Source organism: Mus pahari, chromosome 3 (genome assembly GCF_900095145.1).
Source record: "Mus pahari chromosome 3, PAHARI_EIJ_v1.1, whole genome shotgun sequence".
Lineage (NCBI taxonomy): Eukaryota > Metazoa > Chordata > Mammalia > Rodentia > Muridae > Mus > Mus pahari.
In genome coordinates this window covers 13,289,641-13,305,250 of record NC_034592.1, presented here as the reverse complement: position 1 = coordinate 13,305,250, position 15,610 = coordinate 13,289,641, and the positions used below count along the sequence as shown (strand labels likewise).

The 15,610-nt window shown below is 52.9% G+C and overlaps 1 protein-coding gene across 1 annotated transcript in view; it reads left to right on the top strand.

Moving 5' to 3' along the window:
• The first annotated feature begins 14,127 nt into the window (after positions 1-14,127).
• Positions 14,128-15,610, top strand: part of Nacc2 (NACC family member 2) — a 68,800-nt gene continuing 67,317 nt past the window's right edge. The window contains exon 1 of the mRNA XM_021192737.2: positions 14,128-14,222. The gene's annotated coding sequence lies outside the window, so the exon portion shown is untranslated. The remainder of the gene's footprint in view (positions 14,223-15,610) is intronic.

The window sequence follows — 15,610 nt, the reverse complement described above, 5'->3', positions numbered from 1 at the left end:
TGATGGAGTGACTGCTTACGTTTTCCTGCGCTGAAGCCTCACACATGTTGGGCAAGTGTGACAAGGGGACAGTACTGGCATCTCTGCAAAGTCGGAAATCTTGTCCTTTCCAAAGGATGTCATCTACAGTATCATAGTTCTGAAAGCAGTCGATTTTCATGCTGAGTGTTGAAGTCTTAAAACCAGTGGTTCTGCAGTCAGGTGGTCTGCCAAGGGCCTAGAGTTGAGTTGGTCAGTGAAGTGAGGGCTGGGTTTCTGGTGCTTTTCATGAAAGACAGGAGCAGCTTGGAGGTGCCACACACACTTGAGTGTGCAGTGTCTAATGCTGGGAGTGACAGGAAGCCGGGTTTCCTTTCTAGGTGTGTTTGTGGATTGTGTTACTGGGGGATTTCTTTTCTATTTCACATGTATGGGTGTTTGGCCTGCCTGTGTGTCTCTGCACCTTTTGTGTGCCTGACATCCGTGGAGGCCAGAAGAAAGTATTAAGTCTGTGGAGCTGGGTTAGACTGTTGTTGAGCCACCATGTAAAATGGAGATCCTCTGGAAAAGCAGCCAGTGCTCTTAATTGTCGAACCATCTCTCCAGCTCTGTTACAGAGATTTTGAGGGAGGGGGTAGGGTCTCACTAATTTGTTCAGGCTGGCTTCAAACTCTCAAATGCTGTGATTACCAGCATGAGTCACCATGTTCAGCTTTGAGGTATGTTGAGTCTCTCTGTGTGTGTATTTAAAGAAATTGCTTATTTTTGCTTTGAATGGGTGTCTTTCCTGCATGTATGTGTGCCATGTGTGACTTGATGCCCACAAAGGCCAGAAGACAACAGATCACTTTAGAACCAGAGACATAGATGGTTGTACGCTACCATGTGGTGCTAGGAACCAACCCACGGACCTCTGGAAGAATAGTCAGTACTCTTGACTAATGAGCCATCCCTCCAGCCCTGAGTTTTTGAAATAGGGTTTCACTATGTGATTAGGTTGTACAGACCAAGCTGTCCTCAAATTCACAACGATTCATCTGCCTCTGCCTCCTGGAATTAAAGGAGTGTACCAGCAGGCCCCCACCCAAGTTCTAGTTTGTGTTAAGAGTAAACTGCAAAATCCTTTGACCCAGACAGCTCAGGACCTGAGGAGAAGGGGTTACAGGGAGGTGAGCTTCATAGACCAGGGCTGGGGTTTGGTATAGATGGGCCTCCTGGCCCAAGGAAAGCCATGCTGAGGGATAGTCCTGGGATGGCTGCTAAGGCACACTTAACCAAGAATCCAAAGCTGGGCTCAATAGCAGATAGGCATGGTGAGGGTGGTTATGCAGTGACGGTAACCCATAGCTCTCTAAGCCACTCATCATACCTGAGGGGACAACGTGTACTTTCCAGGAACTTCCCTAGACCTGCTTTGTTTTCTATGAGTCTGAAGTGGTGGGTCGGTTCATTTTACAGTACTAGGGATAAAACCCAGGGCAGAACATGCAATAGGCAATTGGCTTCCAAAGACCTGAAGTGTTTCTCATTGTCCCTTGCCTGGGAAGAACAAGAAATCAAGATCTAACACCTTGTTTGAGTAGATGCCACCCTAACTGACCAGTGGGGCCTCCAGACTAAGAGGCCACTGGGCACAAAGAACATGGCTGTGGAGAGCCAGCTGCTCACACCCAAGGTAGCTGAGCCAGGAGCTGTGCGCTAAAGGTACTGACCTGTTCCACGCTCTGGAAGCTATGGCTCCCTAGTGGTATCACAAGGCCTTGGAAGACACTTTTTGAACCAGCTCCTCCTGATAACCAAGAGCCCTTCTGGGACTTGGAGGCTATGAGGCAACTCCTGGCTTCTCTGACCAGCAGGACTGGGTTATGGATCACATTACCCGGACATTAGCACTGTTTTTGAGTATGTCGGCCTTGTGGCTCTAGGTGACATTTTGAGTTGTACCTAGAGCTACCACCTGTCTAAGGAAGGCTGGTGATTGCCCTCGGTGACAGACATGTAAGCCAGGCAGTGATCTAGGTCCTGGAAAAGGTAGCATTTTGAAGTCATCCATTGGCATAGCTCAAGAAACACCAGTAGTAATACCTGTGTCTCTGCAGGGTAGAGACACTTTAGAACTACTCCCCAGGCTGGGGCATTCTGCTAAAATGCTTGTTTCAAGCAGATTTGTTTGTTTATTAAGGCAGCACATAAGAGTATAAAAATGGGAATGAGCTGCCTGCTGCAGGGCAGGGCAGGGCAAGGCAGGGGAAGTCAAGGGCAGGGGAGGTAATGAAGACCTGGGCACAGACAGGATGAACCTGCAGACACAAGTCCTCAGTGGCTGGATATGAAACAGGATCAACAGTAATAAAGCCACTCATTTGGTCAACTGCTGTACCCCAGGCCCCTGAAGCCCATGGGTAGAAAAAGGGACAGGGACAGCTTTCAGGTTAGCCTTATGAACTGACTGTGTGGAAAGGGTAGGCAAGGGGTTGCCTGCTACCCAGTGGATGGGAGGGAGGAGGGAGGGACAGGAATCCAGCTGCCTGCTAGGACTGTTCTGAGGTTTGCAGAGCTGCCCAGCTAGAGCCGGCTCAGGGGACCCAGTACTTAGGAAGCAGTGTCAGGGGGCTAGATGTTAATTTGAGAGACAGGAGTTGGGTTCTGGGTCTTCCTGGAGGATGGGTCTACACTTCACCACCACCACCACCACCACCACCACCACCACCGCCACCACCACCACCACAAGAAAGGGGCATCTAAGGAGTGGGGACTGTGACCATGAAGACCTGGGACTAGTCCTTAGGCAAGATGGCTGGGAGCTAGGGCCAAGAAGGAAGGAGTGGAGGTGAGCGACCCCTGTGAAGTGTAGGGACGGGGTGAGCGGATTGGAGAAGGAAAGTTCAGCCAGGTGTGGGAAGCACAGATGGAAAGAGAACCTAAAGCCAGTGCTGTCTGCCCACGATTCAGGTAATTCCTATCTACCCCTGTGAAGTGTAGGGGTGGGGACACTGTCACCTATAACCCTGGGGAGAATATATGTACATATAGTCTCCATCACTCGCAAATGGGATGATTAGAGCTAAGGAGCCCGCGGAGGGCTAGCGACAAGAGGGTGCAGGGGCTGCGCCTGGGGGTTTCTAGAGAACGTAGGCGCTGCAGGGCCCCAGGCTTGGGATGGATAGTGGCTCTGAACACCCGTTTGCTGCCCCTGTACCAAGCAGCAGCTTCTGCAGTCCCTGATGGAGACCCAAACAAACACAGCACCTGTGACCTTCCCAGGGTAGCGTGAGGAAGAGAGCCAGATGGTCCCTACTCCCAGAGATGGCAGGGGCAACCCCAGAGCACAGACCTGTGCCGCCACAGACTCAGCTGCGGTTATTGATGTCCCCTGACCTTGGGAAGGCTCAGTCCTTGCCAGCGTGGGAGGGGGAGGGGAGGGAGCCGGCGGCGGCGCCTGCACATGCTGATTCAGCGTTTTCTGGGGACAAAAAAACGTGCTAGATCCACAGCAGTGGGGGTGCCTTTCGCTCCTCGGTTTTTGGACTGGTTTAGAAAGAAGGGTCTCCTTCTGCCCGGCCCTCCTAGGAAACCGCCCCTCCCCTAGAGACACTAGCTCCCAGGAAGCCGCAGTCCCAGGCTGAAGCAAGCAGGGGAGATTTTCCGGAAATCCCGGCATTCTGACTTGCCTCCTCAACAATTTCCAAAAGAGGGAGCTGCCCCCCAGCAGCAGCCTTGCCGAGAGCAAGCTGATTCAGCGATCTGGGGCCCAGGGCCCCTCCTCCACCCCGCCAGGCTGCTTGCCCGGGCCTGTTGGCAGCTGTGTCACATGGGGCCTCAGGCAGAGTTGTGTGGCCCTCACTGAGCCTGGGGGTGGGGTGGCAGACTGAAGGGCACAGGCTGCCAGGTGACCCTTCCCAGCCTGGCCAGCCACCCCACCCCACCCCCTCACTGCAGCCATAGAAGTGTGCCATGGACCCAGGGGGAGGCACAGGGCACAGCACTCCTGAGCTGTGCTTTGAGGACTCTGGTACTGTCAGCCCTAGGAAATCTTATCCCAAAGAAACAGCAGCCACTCCCCCAGATACGATCAGTCTCCCAGAAGCCCAAGTCTGGGACAGAGTTCTCATCTATCTCTGGTGGGACCAATTGTGACAATCTCCCAGGACAGGAGTTACAGCTAAGCTGCTGGCCCTGAGCTAGCCCAAGACCTCCAGAGCCCCGGGCCTCGGGCCTCGGAGGCTCCTCTATCAACAGCAACAGCAGGGAATGAAGCAGATACACTCTTCCCTGGAGGTCTAGCTTATAGCTAATGTTACTCCGGGCTGGGGTTGTCTCCTGGGCAGGAGCCTGTGGGAGCCACTGACCAGGTCTAGGGGCAAGGCTGTATCACCTACTGAGAACATGGGGCCTAAAAACAAACTTGCTGAGTCGGAGCACAGCCCTTGGTATTTTGTTACAATTGGACCATGGGTGTAGGTAAGCGTTTAGGGCAGGGTGGGAGAGAACCATGGCTTTGGGCTGGAGCTACAGAGGAAGCTAGAAAGAAAGGGTGGGGTGAGGCTGGCCAAAAGCTGAAGGAGAGAGCCGGATTGGTCAGGAGGGCAATGGCCAGTAAGGTAGGCAGGAACTTTGAGGGGTCATCTGTCATAGGGTGGGATGGGGGCAGGAGTGAGGGCAGGGTGGAAAACTTGGAAGTCATAGGTAGATGCAGCAGTCATAAGCTGCAGGTTGACCTCCCTCCTAACTCATTAAATGAGGACGGGCATTCTTTTCCCATTCTTGGAATATTAATGACAGCCTGCTGGATGCTGCATGAATATTCATACTGAGATCAATCAAGTCCAGGCTTTTGGTAGTGGCACCAAGAGATGGGACCTGCCAGGTAGCTGGTGCTGTATGGAGGGAGTGCCATCAGGAGTGTGGCTGGTTGTGTACCCTGCCACTACTAAGGCCCCTTGGCCCTCTGGGCAAGCAAATCGCATCCTGCCTTGTGGTCACCCTCAGCCTGGGGACCAGGCTGAAGCAGCCTGCTCGGGCTTGGGAGTGGTGCTGTGGTGAGTGGTGAACTTCGTGTACTCATACACTTGGGTTTGCAGCCAAGGATGGGCCCCAGGAAGATAAGAGAGACATCAGAGCTCCTGAGCAGGGTCCAGCCCAATGTCCTGGGCAGCCTGAGCCAGTCTTTCGGACAGCCCCAGGGATTTCAGGCTGCCTGTTTGGACCTGGAACTTCATACCCACGGCCAGTCCACTGACAGCCAGTAGGCACATGGGTTTCCAGGTCCATCTAGTGGGCACAGCCAGTTTGGCCTGCCTCCCTTTTTTGCCTCTGTGGGGGAACACAGTTGTTATTTAAACAAGACTAGTATGGAAGTCCCATGTTTGTTTCCTTCAGTCCCCGCTGTTGCAGGCTTTGCTCTGCCCACACTGCCTGCCCGTGGGGTGAGGAAGTCCGGCATTAGTGAAAATTCATTATTTACAGCACTATGACATCATAGCAAGATGAATTATTTGTGTGTTTTTTGAATTGTGCTGTGATAACCCTGTCTGTTCTCCTGGCTCTGTAATACACAGGGTACCCTGGACACCATTAGCACCAGCCACAGCAGCTGCAGCCGAGGCTGACACTTCTAGCCCCCTCCCATCCCTGCCAGCAGCCAGGCGTGTACCTGTTGAGTGTTTGTTAGTGCAGAGGTGTGTCAGTGTGAGTGGCGAGTATGCAGGTTCTTCTAGATGTTTTCACGGCTAGAAGAAGGCCAGATGGCTGTCTCTGCCTTGCTCCCACAGTCCTGCCAGAGACAGGATGGCAGACAGGTGTTCTCGTGCCAGACCACACTTAGCTGCCATCTCCTCCAGGGCCAGTGGGATAAAGGGAAGGAGCATGAGGCAGGACCAAGGCTGCAGGTCGCAGCCCTTCCATGGTGAAGGGAAACGGTGTTAGGAGCACCCTCAGGGGGCAGAAGATCCTCCCAGATCCCTGCAGCCCCATTCTGTGGAGGCCTGGATAGGATCTCAGACCCACCCTGCTGCCCCCACTTTCCCTTGACAGTCCTCGGGGTACCAGGCTCGGCAGGGAAGACCAGAGGAATTGCACTAGTATCAGCACAGATGTGTTCCTGAGCCTTCCTTTTAGGGCTGCATCCTGTGGGCCAGAGTCTTGAGGAGTCAGACCCGACCTCTGAGCACTGGCCTTGAACTCAGTGGCCAACTGTTAAATGAATGAACAAGCAAATGACTGAATGGTTTTCTCTCATGTCCCCAGGCCTGGCACACGGCAGGCCATCAGTTCTCACTTACTAAATGACTGTGTCAGCCTAGCTGCTGGCCTAGCCTGGACTTCTTTCTGTAAACAATGTGTCCCGCTCTTACCTACTATGGGCAGCAAAGGGAACAAGTGACCCCTTTGCCATACCCACTGGGTAGGATGTATCTGGGGCTCTGTTGGGAGATGAGCCCTGCGACCAGTTCGACCCTCAGCCTTCTCCAGCGCAGGAGGCAACAGCTGTGAAGCAGCTGCACTAAGGGAAATTTAGGACAAAAGAGGAAGGAGATTAGAGCATCCAATTTAAATGGAGGGGAGGCATTCAGAAACCAAAACCGTCCTGCCCTAATTCCTGAGCAGAGGGAGTCACAGGCTCGGCAGCAATGACAAGAAACCAAAATACTCACCCAGTTTTCTCCTGCAGAAGGAATCCAAGCGGTCTTGGCTAGGAGCCCACACATGCCCCTGTCCTAAAGAGATAGATGCACACTCTGAGGAGGAGGAGCAGGAGGAGGAGGAGGAGGAGGAGGAGGAGCCCACCTGTGTCTCCTGGCCATAATCTTCAGGATCCGGACTGGGGGGATGTGGGTCCTGTTCTTTGTTAGACAGGGACTCAGTGAGCATCTACATGGAGGGCTCAGTGGTGGGGAGAAGCACACTTGTGGTATATGGAAGGAGCCTTAGGCAGTGTTCTATTGCTGTGAAGAGACATCATGACCACAGCAACTCTTACAAACAGAAAGCATTTCATTGAGCATTGCTTACGATTTCAGAAGTTTACACCATTGTTATCATGGCAGGCAACATGCAAACTGTTATACTGCTGGACACATAGCCAAGAATTCTGCATCCAATCTGTAGTCAGCAGGAAGAGAGAGCCACTGGGCCTGGCTTGAGCTTCTGATACCTCAAAGTCAACCCCCAGTGACACAGTTCCTCCAACAAGGCCACACCTCCCCCAACAAGGCCACACCTCCTAATCCTTCTAGGTAGTGCCACTCTCTGCTGACTAAGCATTCAAATATATGAGCCTATGGGAGCCATTCTTATCCCAGTCACCTCAGAACAGGACTCCAGCATTCATGCCCAGCCCCCATGTCAGCCTGTCTGAGACCATGATGAATCTTGACAGCTTTCATCACAACCCTAAATGTGTGTGCCTGGACCAACACAGAGATGCCGTTCAACTCCCCTGGCTGGCTGCTGCTGTGACTCAGGCTTCTGAATTCAGTCCAGTGGTGGCCACAGGAACACGGCGGCTGCCCACATGAGGCCTTCTTAGGAGCCCAGACAGGGGAACAAGTTCACCTTTTTATTTCAGCATCCAGCTGCATGCAGCTGCTAAACAAAGGTTTATCCTGCATAGCTTTGTTACAGAAAATGGAGATGGAGAGGTTTGAGGCTAGATGAACTTGACTGGAGATTGAGCAATGGGCATATTCTGCTCTTTACCTGCTCTACCATGCAGCCAGATCACAGGCAGCCAGGCTTGCAAGTACTGGGGCACCAGGCCTATGATGCCCACCCTGGCTCAGCCAGTGGGGCTGAGGGTACATGAAAAGATGCCAGTCCATGAGTCCATGAGATGAAACAAGATACAGGCAGGCTTGGGTTGGCCAGCTGACTCTGACATTGCCTTCTCAAGACTCTGGCATCTCTGGTTTTCTGAAGCAAATTTACAAACCTAAGCCAAGGAAGCAGGACTTGAGGGAGACTCTGCCCTGGCCTGGGAGGCAAAACAGGGTAAAAGGAATGTGTGCTGCCCAGGAACGCGGGGTGTGCATGGCCTGCCCATCCTTCAGCCTGTACTCAAGAGGCGACACCAAGCTGGACATGGTGGCTCACACCACTAGTCCAGTACTCAGGAGGCAGAGCTAGGTGGATCTCTGTGAGTCTGTGGCAGCCTGAACTACGTAGCAAGTTCCAAAATGGCCAGGGCTACATGCAGAGATGGTGTCAAAAATAGACAGACAGACAGACAGACAAGGAGAAACCTGTATCTGCCCTGGGGAGAAGGGGACAGATGCTGTGAGCAGTCCTTTCCAACACTCTTGCTCATACAGGGTAGGAAGGGCGTGACCTCCTGGAGCAGGCCACAGCATAGGGCAGGGCGCCTCTCAAAAGTCTCTCCAGGCCCACCTCAGCAGTGGGGGCCGGAAGTGCTCCTCTCCTGCCTCTTTTCTTGGTGCCTGCAGGGCACTTTGGGGTGATAGTGAGATCCAACACGGACTGCACCATCTCAATGGTTCAGAGTACGATATGAACCACCGTCACCAGAGCCCATCCCTGTAGAAAGTATCTGCATTTAAACCCTGGCGGCCCTGTCCCTCCTCCAAGGTCACCTTCTGCCTTTTGTCCCGCTGGACCTGAGGATTCCAGAGAGTTCACTGGAGCCGAGGCTTACAGGATAGACCCTATGCTCTCAGCACTGCCACCCTCCTCAAGCCTTCGCCTTCATGTGTTTTGGGGTGCTGACTCAGAGGAGGTATTGTTGGTCATCCAGTGGAGGTAGGGGCTCTGCCAGGGGATTTCTTTTTTTTTTTAATTGTGTATTGTTTTTATGTGTATAAGTGTTTCACCTGCATGTGTGTATGTGCACACAGTGCCCACAGAGGCAGAAGAAAGCCCTAGAACTGGAACCAGGTAAGGATGGCTGTGAGTCACCGTGTGGATGCTGGGAACTGAACCCAAGTCCTCTGCAAGAATAACATGTTCTTAACCACCGAGCCATCTCTCCAACCCTGCCATATGACTTCTCCGGGCCCTGCCTGGCCACATTTCTCCAGCCATGCACAGGATTCTAAATTCCCCATATCCTCATTAGCCCTGACTTTTTTATTGTTTCCCTTTTTTCATTTCAGCTGCTGCATTGAGGGTGATGTGAAACCTCACGTTCGTTGTCTGCCTTACTTATTCAGCAGTAAGTCTCAGAGGCTGAAAACATTCTAGGCCTAAATAAGACTGTATGGCAGCAAGAAGCTTCCAGGACTGGCAGTGCAACAGGTGTCCCATGTGTTGAACTCACTATGACACTGAGGATGACCTTGAACTCCTGGTCCTACTATCTATATCTCTCAAATGGTGGTATTATAGGCACATCTAGTTTATGCAGTACTGAGGACAGAATACAGGTACTGTACCAACATGTCTGCTGTACCCAAAACTTGCTGATACACTCTATTCACAGGTCTATCTTCCCTGCTGAGACAAAGATCATAGGAAGCTTGTTGCAAGATATTTGATCATACTGTGAACCTCGAGATTGTTTTACTTACTAAAAAAAAAACAATTTCTAACTGTGGTGTGGCTCAACCCTTTGCACACACCTTTAATCCCTCTGGCTGGATACACAGACACACCTGCCCTAGTACACACATTTAATCTCAAACAATGAAGATAAAGTTAATTTGTGGAAAGAAGTACCTATGTTTAAAAGTGCTGTCTAATTGTGTGGCAGATAAAGTGACAAATCAGAGGAAGATTTGGCAGAAGAGGATATGCTCGACTCTCAAGAAGCGAGTGGAGGGCGGTGCAGGGAAGAAAGGAGGCAGTTCTGCCGGGGGGGGGGGGTGTTACAGAGATGGACTGAAGAGAAAAAAAACCAAAAAACAAAAAACTGGACACGGGCGAAGATAGAACGAGCCAGAAGATTAGAAGAGATTGACAGAGTTAGTTGGAGGCCAAGCAGAGCAACTCAGTCAGAGGCTGAGAGAGAAGCCAGACTGAGTCAGTCAGCTTGGAGAGGAGTTTGAGCCAGAACAACTGAGTTGAGCCAGCCAGCCAGAGATCAGAAAGAACTAGAAAGGGTGAGCTTATCCAGCAGCAAGTCTCAGAGGCTGAAATATTCTAGGCCTAGTATGGAGGCTAGAAGCTTCCAGGACTAGGCTGAGGAATAATTCAAAGATACCGGAAGCCCTAGTATCTCAGCCAGTGGAGGAGCCCTGAAGCTCAGGGTGACTCCTGGTGTGAGGTGAACTCTGTGCAGGAGCTAGAGACACAGCCTGTGGCCCCAACCAGGGAATGGATAACTGCCAAGAGACTAGATTTAAGAGTAGGGATGGGATACAAGGGCAAGAGCCTTTGTGGGATGCTCTGCAGGAGGGACTCCACTCATATACCCCATCTTCCTTTGGTCTGTTGATGGCTCAAGTCTGGATACGGTGCCAGGTGAGCTGGATATCCAGGCTTTGGGCCCAGAGTTAAGATAACTATGGTCTAGTGTCCAAAGCTGACCAACAGGACCGTGCTCTGGCAAGAGATCAGCTCGTAGCCCCACTCGGCGGTGGAGTGAGACAGCTCATTGTGTTTTAGACCAGTCTTGCTGGGAGCAGCCTTTGCCCACTTGCAGTCCTGGGAGTTATAAACCAGCCAGTTTGAGGGTTACTTTGCTGGACTTACTACTGGGGAGTACAGCATTCATATGGGGAGCACAGTCTTCTTATGGAGCACACAGCCTTCGAAGCCTGGCACTTCAGGCAAAGGCCTGGGGAAGGGTCTGGTCTTGCTCACTAGCCACCCTGGGCATCTAGTGCAGTGAGAGATGCCAGCACTCAGGCGATGGTGGAAGTCTCTGTCCCTCCTCAGTCTGTGAACCTCCTGTCAGGTCCCCAGGCAATTCTCTGGACAGGGAGACAGACAGCCTCAGGCTCTCAGGTTGCAGACATCTGTGGGTTGCTGCAGCCAGAGATGAGACAGTGGACAAACAGGGCCAGTACCTGTATATGTAGGTCAAGCAGGGACAGGGAGTGCCAGGTAACCCGTGGGACTCTTTCATGCAGAGGGGAAGTGGACATTTTGGGGGCTAAGGATGTGGTCCAGTTAATAGGATGCTTGTCTGGCTTGTAAAAAGATTGGGTTTGACCTCCAGCACCAAAATAATCCTGGTATGGTAGTACACACCTGACCTGTGATGGGACACTTGCAAGGAGAGGGAGCAGGGCCAGAATTTCCAGGGCATCTCAGACTACACATGAGTTCAAGGCCAGACCGTGCCACTCCAGACACTTGAAAACAAGACGACGAGGAGGTGAACTTGTGCTAAAAACCTCCCTTGGGCCCTCAAAGTAACCAAAAGCAGGACAGAGCCTGGCATATCCGACTTCAATTGTCTGCTTTCTTTGGCTGAAGGCAATAGGTACAAATTGCTATGCTTAGTCTTTCCCTGTGGAATCCTCTTGGCTTCCAAGGCCCCACAGGACAGACTTTCCTCCTAGGTGAAGATACTGACCTTCAAAATGAACACATTAGGGCTGGGAACAGAGTCCTAGGTCAGTGGCAGAGTATTTGCACAGCATGTGTGAAACCCTAGGTTCAAAAGGCAACGGACACATTAACAATGTAACAGCTTATCAGACCAACTTGTAGGACACACCAGAGCAGAAACTAGAGCAGGAATGCAAGCTGGCCAGGGATGCTGGTCTCCTTTTAGCCCTCTGTTGAATCCTGAACCTGTCAGAACCCTGAAGACATTCTTGGGACTCACTGGCCCCTTTGTTTGCCCCTCTTCCTAATGTAGACATACTGGATCAGTTTCCTTTGTTTTCCTTGGACTATGTTCAAACATGTGTGTGCATGTGAGACAGGACCTCACTATAGTTGTCTGGCTGACCTGAACTCACTATGTAGACTAGGCTGACCTTGAACTCACTATGTAGACTAGGCTGACCTTGAACTCACTATGTAGACTAGGCTGACCTTGAACTCACTTGTCTTTGCCTAGCTACCCATTTCCAAATACAGTGAAGAGACAGGTAGTGGGCTTGGTTACAAGCATGCCTAAAATCTTCAGCTGTGGAAGCAGGAGAAGCATAAGTCCTCTTCAGTGACATAGCAAAGTCAAGGCAAACCTGGGCTACTGTAGCATATGCCTTTAGTCTTAGCACTTGACCCAGGTCTCTATATACATTCTTTTTTTTTTTTTTTTTTTTTTTTTTTTTTTTTTTTTTTTTTTTTTTTTTTTTTTTTTTTTTTTTTTTGACGGAGGGTGGGGTTCGAGACAGGGTTTCTCTGTGTAGCCCTGGCTGTCCTGGAACTTACTCTGTAGACCAGGCTGGCCACAAACTCAGAAATCTGCCTGCCTCTGCCTCCCAAGTGCTGGGATTAAAGGCATGTGTCACCACTGCCTAGTGAGAAACTCTGTCTTGAAAAAACAAACAAACCAAAAACAGTTTTGGGACTGGGAGCAGTGCTTCTATTCAGCACACTAGGAAACCCTGGATTTTAGCTTTGCCAAATGTCTCATTAATAGTAACTTTTACAAATGCAAAGGATGACCCAAACATGTGCACGGAAAGGTGCTCACTAGGGTATGGGCAGGGCTCCTGGCACTACCTCCACCTATGGATCCCCTTCTGTACACAGTGACCTAGCCCTGGTCACTAGTGTCACACGGACAGCCACTGGTGTTTTTTGTTTTGTTGGGTTGTTTGTTTGTTGTTTGTTTGTTTGAGAGACAGGGTCTTTCTTATGTATCTCTGGTTGTCCTGGAGCTCACTGCGTAGACCAGGTTGGCCTCAAACTCACAGACATTTGCCTGCCTCTGCCTCCCAAGTGCTGGGTGTAAAGGCACTGGAGCTGGTATTTAAAGTTAGGAGCCTGAAGGAATCCTCTGTGGTCACCATCCCCTGCCTGGGCCCCAGGTTTGCTCAAAGCCTTGCTCCCACTCACCTGTGTGGAGCAGGTGGCAGTATGCATAACTGCCATTGCTCATTGCCATGTCCCCATGCCCAAGTGACTTCTAACTTAACCATGTGTAGTTGAGGGTCTCCAGCATCTCATTCGCCCCCTTTTCTCAGCTTCCCTCAGACAGACAGCCCTCAATAGGCTGACAGTGTGGGGGTGGGCTTTTGGACCTGGGACCAAATTTAGATCTAAGTGGGGTTCTGGGGAAAGCCCAGGATTGAGGTTCCATATCTGTTTTCCTGGTGGGCTGGCAGGGGAATGAGATAGTTTGTGTGTGTTGGGGTGGGTTTTGGGATGTAGGAAGTGTTTTCTAGAAGCAGAGCTGAAGCCAAGTTTAGGCTAACAGTCAGTTATGACCAAAGCATGGACAAAAAAGCCAGGGTCTGAGATGCTCCCACAAGCTAATGCCTAGTAATGACCTTAGCCAGCAGCTAAAGTCTTGGGGGAGGGGGGTGGGCCAACTTGTGTTCACTTGATGCCCTTCCTCCCCAGTGACCTTGCACATGACCTCTTTCCTGGTGCCATTCTTATTTTTTCTGCAAGTACCCTTGTGTGGCATAGGGCCAAGATGGCTGTGACTCTCAAAAGGCACTGGTGCCTGAGCACATACTGGGACTCAGGTTGGGAGGGCAATCAAGGGGACTCCTGGGTACTTTGAGGTGTGTGGCCGGTTTTATTTCTAAGCACTTGTATTAAAACCAGATCTCTGTCCATGAGAGCTTAGCCTTGAGCAAACAGAGCACTGTTGACCATGTCTGGAGACACTGTCGCACGCCTGGATCCCCCTGGGCCTCTATATTGCATGAGCCTCCTCCACATGGCTGTAAGTCGGTGGGCAGCAGGCACCAGAGCCCGGTGGTACTTATTCCAAGGCTGCTCAGTCACGCGATTTGCCATTCAAAGCTGGTGGGTGCAAGCGCGGCCGCGGGGAATTAAGAGGTTGGGACTCTGTGCCCCAGGTCCTACCCCTGTTCGGGCGCTGATCCCATCCCCTACGGTGCCCGGTGCAGGCTTGGACGCAAAGTGCTCGGAAGGCACGGCGCAGCAACTCTCGGGATCTCCCCACCAGACCCCTCTATGCTTCCCTCTCCCGCGCCCACCTGGCGACGAGTGCGCGCGCGCGCGCGGTCGGCGCTCTGTCCCTTTAAACAGCCCGCGGGCGCCTCCCCCGCGCCCCGCCCCCGCCGCGGTGCGGCCGCCGGTGCTGGGCGAGGTCGGAGAAAGTCCGCGGGCGCCGGAGCTCGGGGACGCCGGAGCACTTCCTGCCGCGGGCGGCGCCGCTGCTGCCCAGGCCGGACTGGGCCGGGTGCCCGCAGGTACGGCCAACTTGGCGCGCGTCGCGCCGTTTCCGCCGCGGGCCAGTCGTCCCGCCCGCACTTCCCGCAAACTCCGCGGCGCGGCCGCCCAACTTGCGCACCCGCCGCCTGCCGCAGTGCCCGCCGCGCGCCCGGGGCGCGGCCGAGTGGGGCACGGGCCGCGCTGGAGCTGCTCGCTGGCCCCGGGGCGGAGAGGCCGGCTGGCCGAGGTGTCCCGGCCCAGAGCCCGGCCCTGGCCAGACCAAAACTGGCACTCCGGGCGCGCTAGTGCCTTCCTTTCCCGTTGGGGTCCTCTGGCCACGGGAGACCCCGGGTTCGTCCCGCACGGGAGGGGAAGACCCGATGACACTGGCCTCTGGCCAGGGCGCAGGGGACACACCCCTCCTGGCCGGCCAGGTCAGAGGCAGCGCGTCTGCGCATCAGATTCGGCCCGCGTCCGTCTTCCCTAGCTAGGTGGGCCGGTTGGTGCCAGGGGTCGTCACTGCCTCCCTTTCTCTATGGTGCCAACTCCAACTTTGGGAGACACTGGGTTTCGCTGCAGTGGGAGGGGGCTTTTGGCTTGTCTCTGTTTCTGCATCTCCGCAAAGTTGTCAGGTCTCCGGACTCTTCACGAAAACTCAAGGGTGTGTGGGCTGGGGGAGGTGAGATTAGCTGTCTCCATGGCTTTTTGCCCGAGGCTGGGACTCGGTTCCCGCTTCTCCTGTGAATACGTTACGGGAGTGTGTGGGGTCGCCTCAGCCCTTCTCTGAGTTCATTTCGTGGGCAGATCTGTTCCGCGCTGCATACTGCTGATACTGGTGCTTCTTGAACCCTAGGGTTTGCGGGCTCCCCCATTCTGCTCCCTGGAGCTGACCTCACCGGCAACACCCACTGTACCCTACTCCCTCTCCTTGGAGCTTCCCGATGGAGATGTTTGTTGGGCCCTCTGTACTAGCTTTCAGGTGTAGCTCTGGGAAGTGTTGCCTCTGAGCCTGTCTGGGGGTGGAGTGAGCTGGGCCATGGTCCTGGCTGGTCTGTCTAGGTTCTTGGTCCAGTCAAGCCCTTCCTTCTGAGCAATTCATGTGGGCACGTTCATGTCATCCCTGGTGCAGCCAGCCCTCTGGTCCTGCTCTTCTGCCTCCCATTCCCTTTTCTGTTCTCTCCCTTCTACAAATTCTTGACTGCTATTCCCTTCTGTTTCCATTTTGACGAAGGATGAGGGCAGGATGTTCCGTGGGGCTCTGCACACTGTGTGGTCTTTAAATATGATGTCCTGGGAGGGTTGGCTGTGACTTCTAATTTCACAGTTGAGGGGACAAAGCATGTTCAGCTATGGGGTGGACAGCCAACATTCTTGTCTCACCCTCCAACAATCTTCTCCAAGCCCATGGAGCCACCCACTCTTCCAC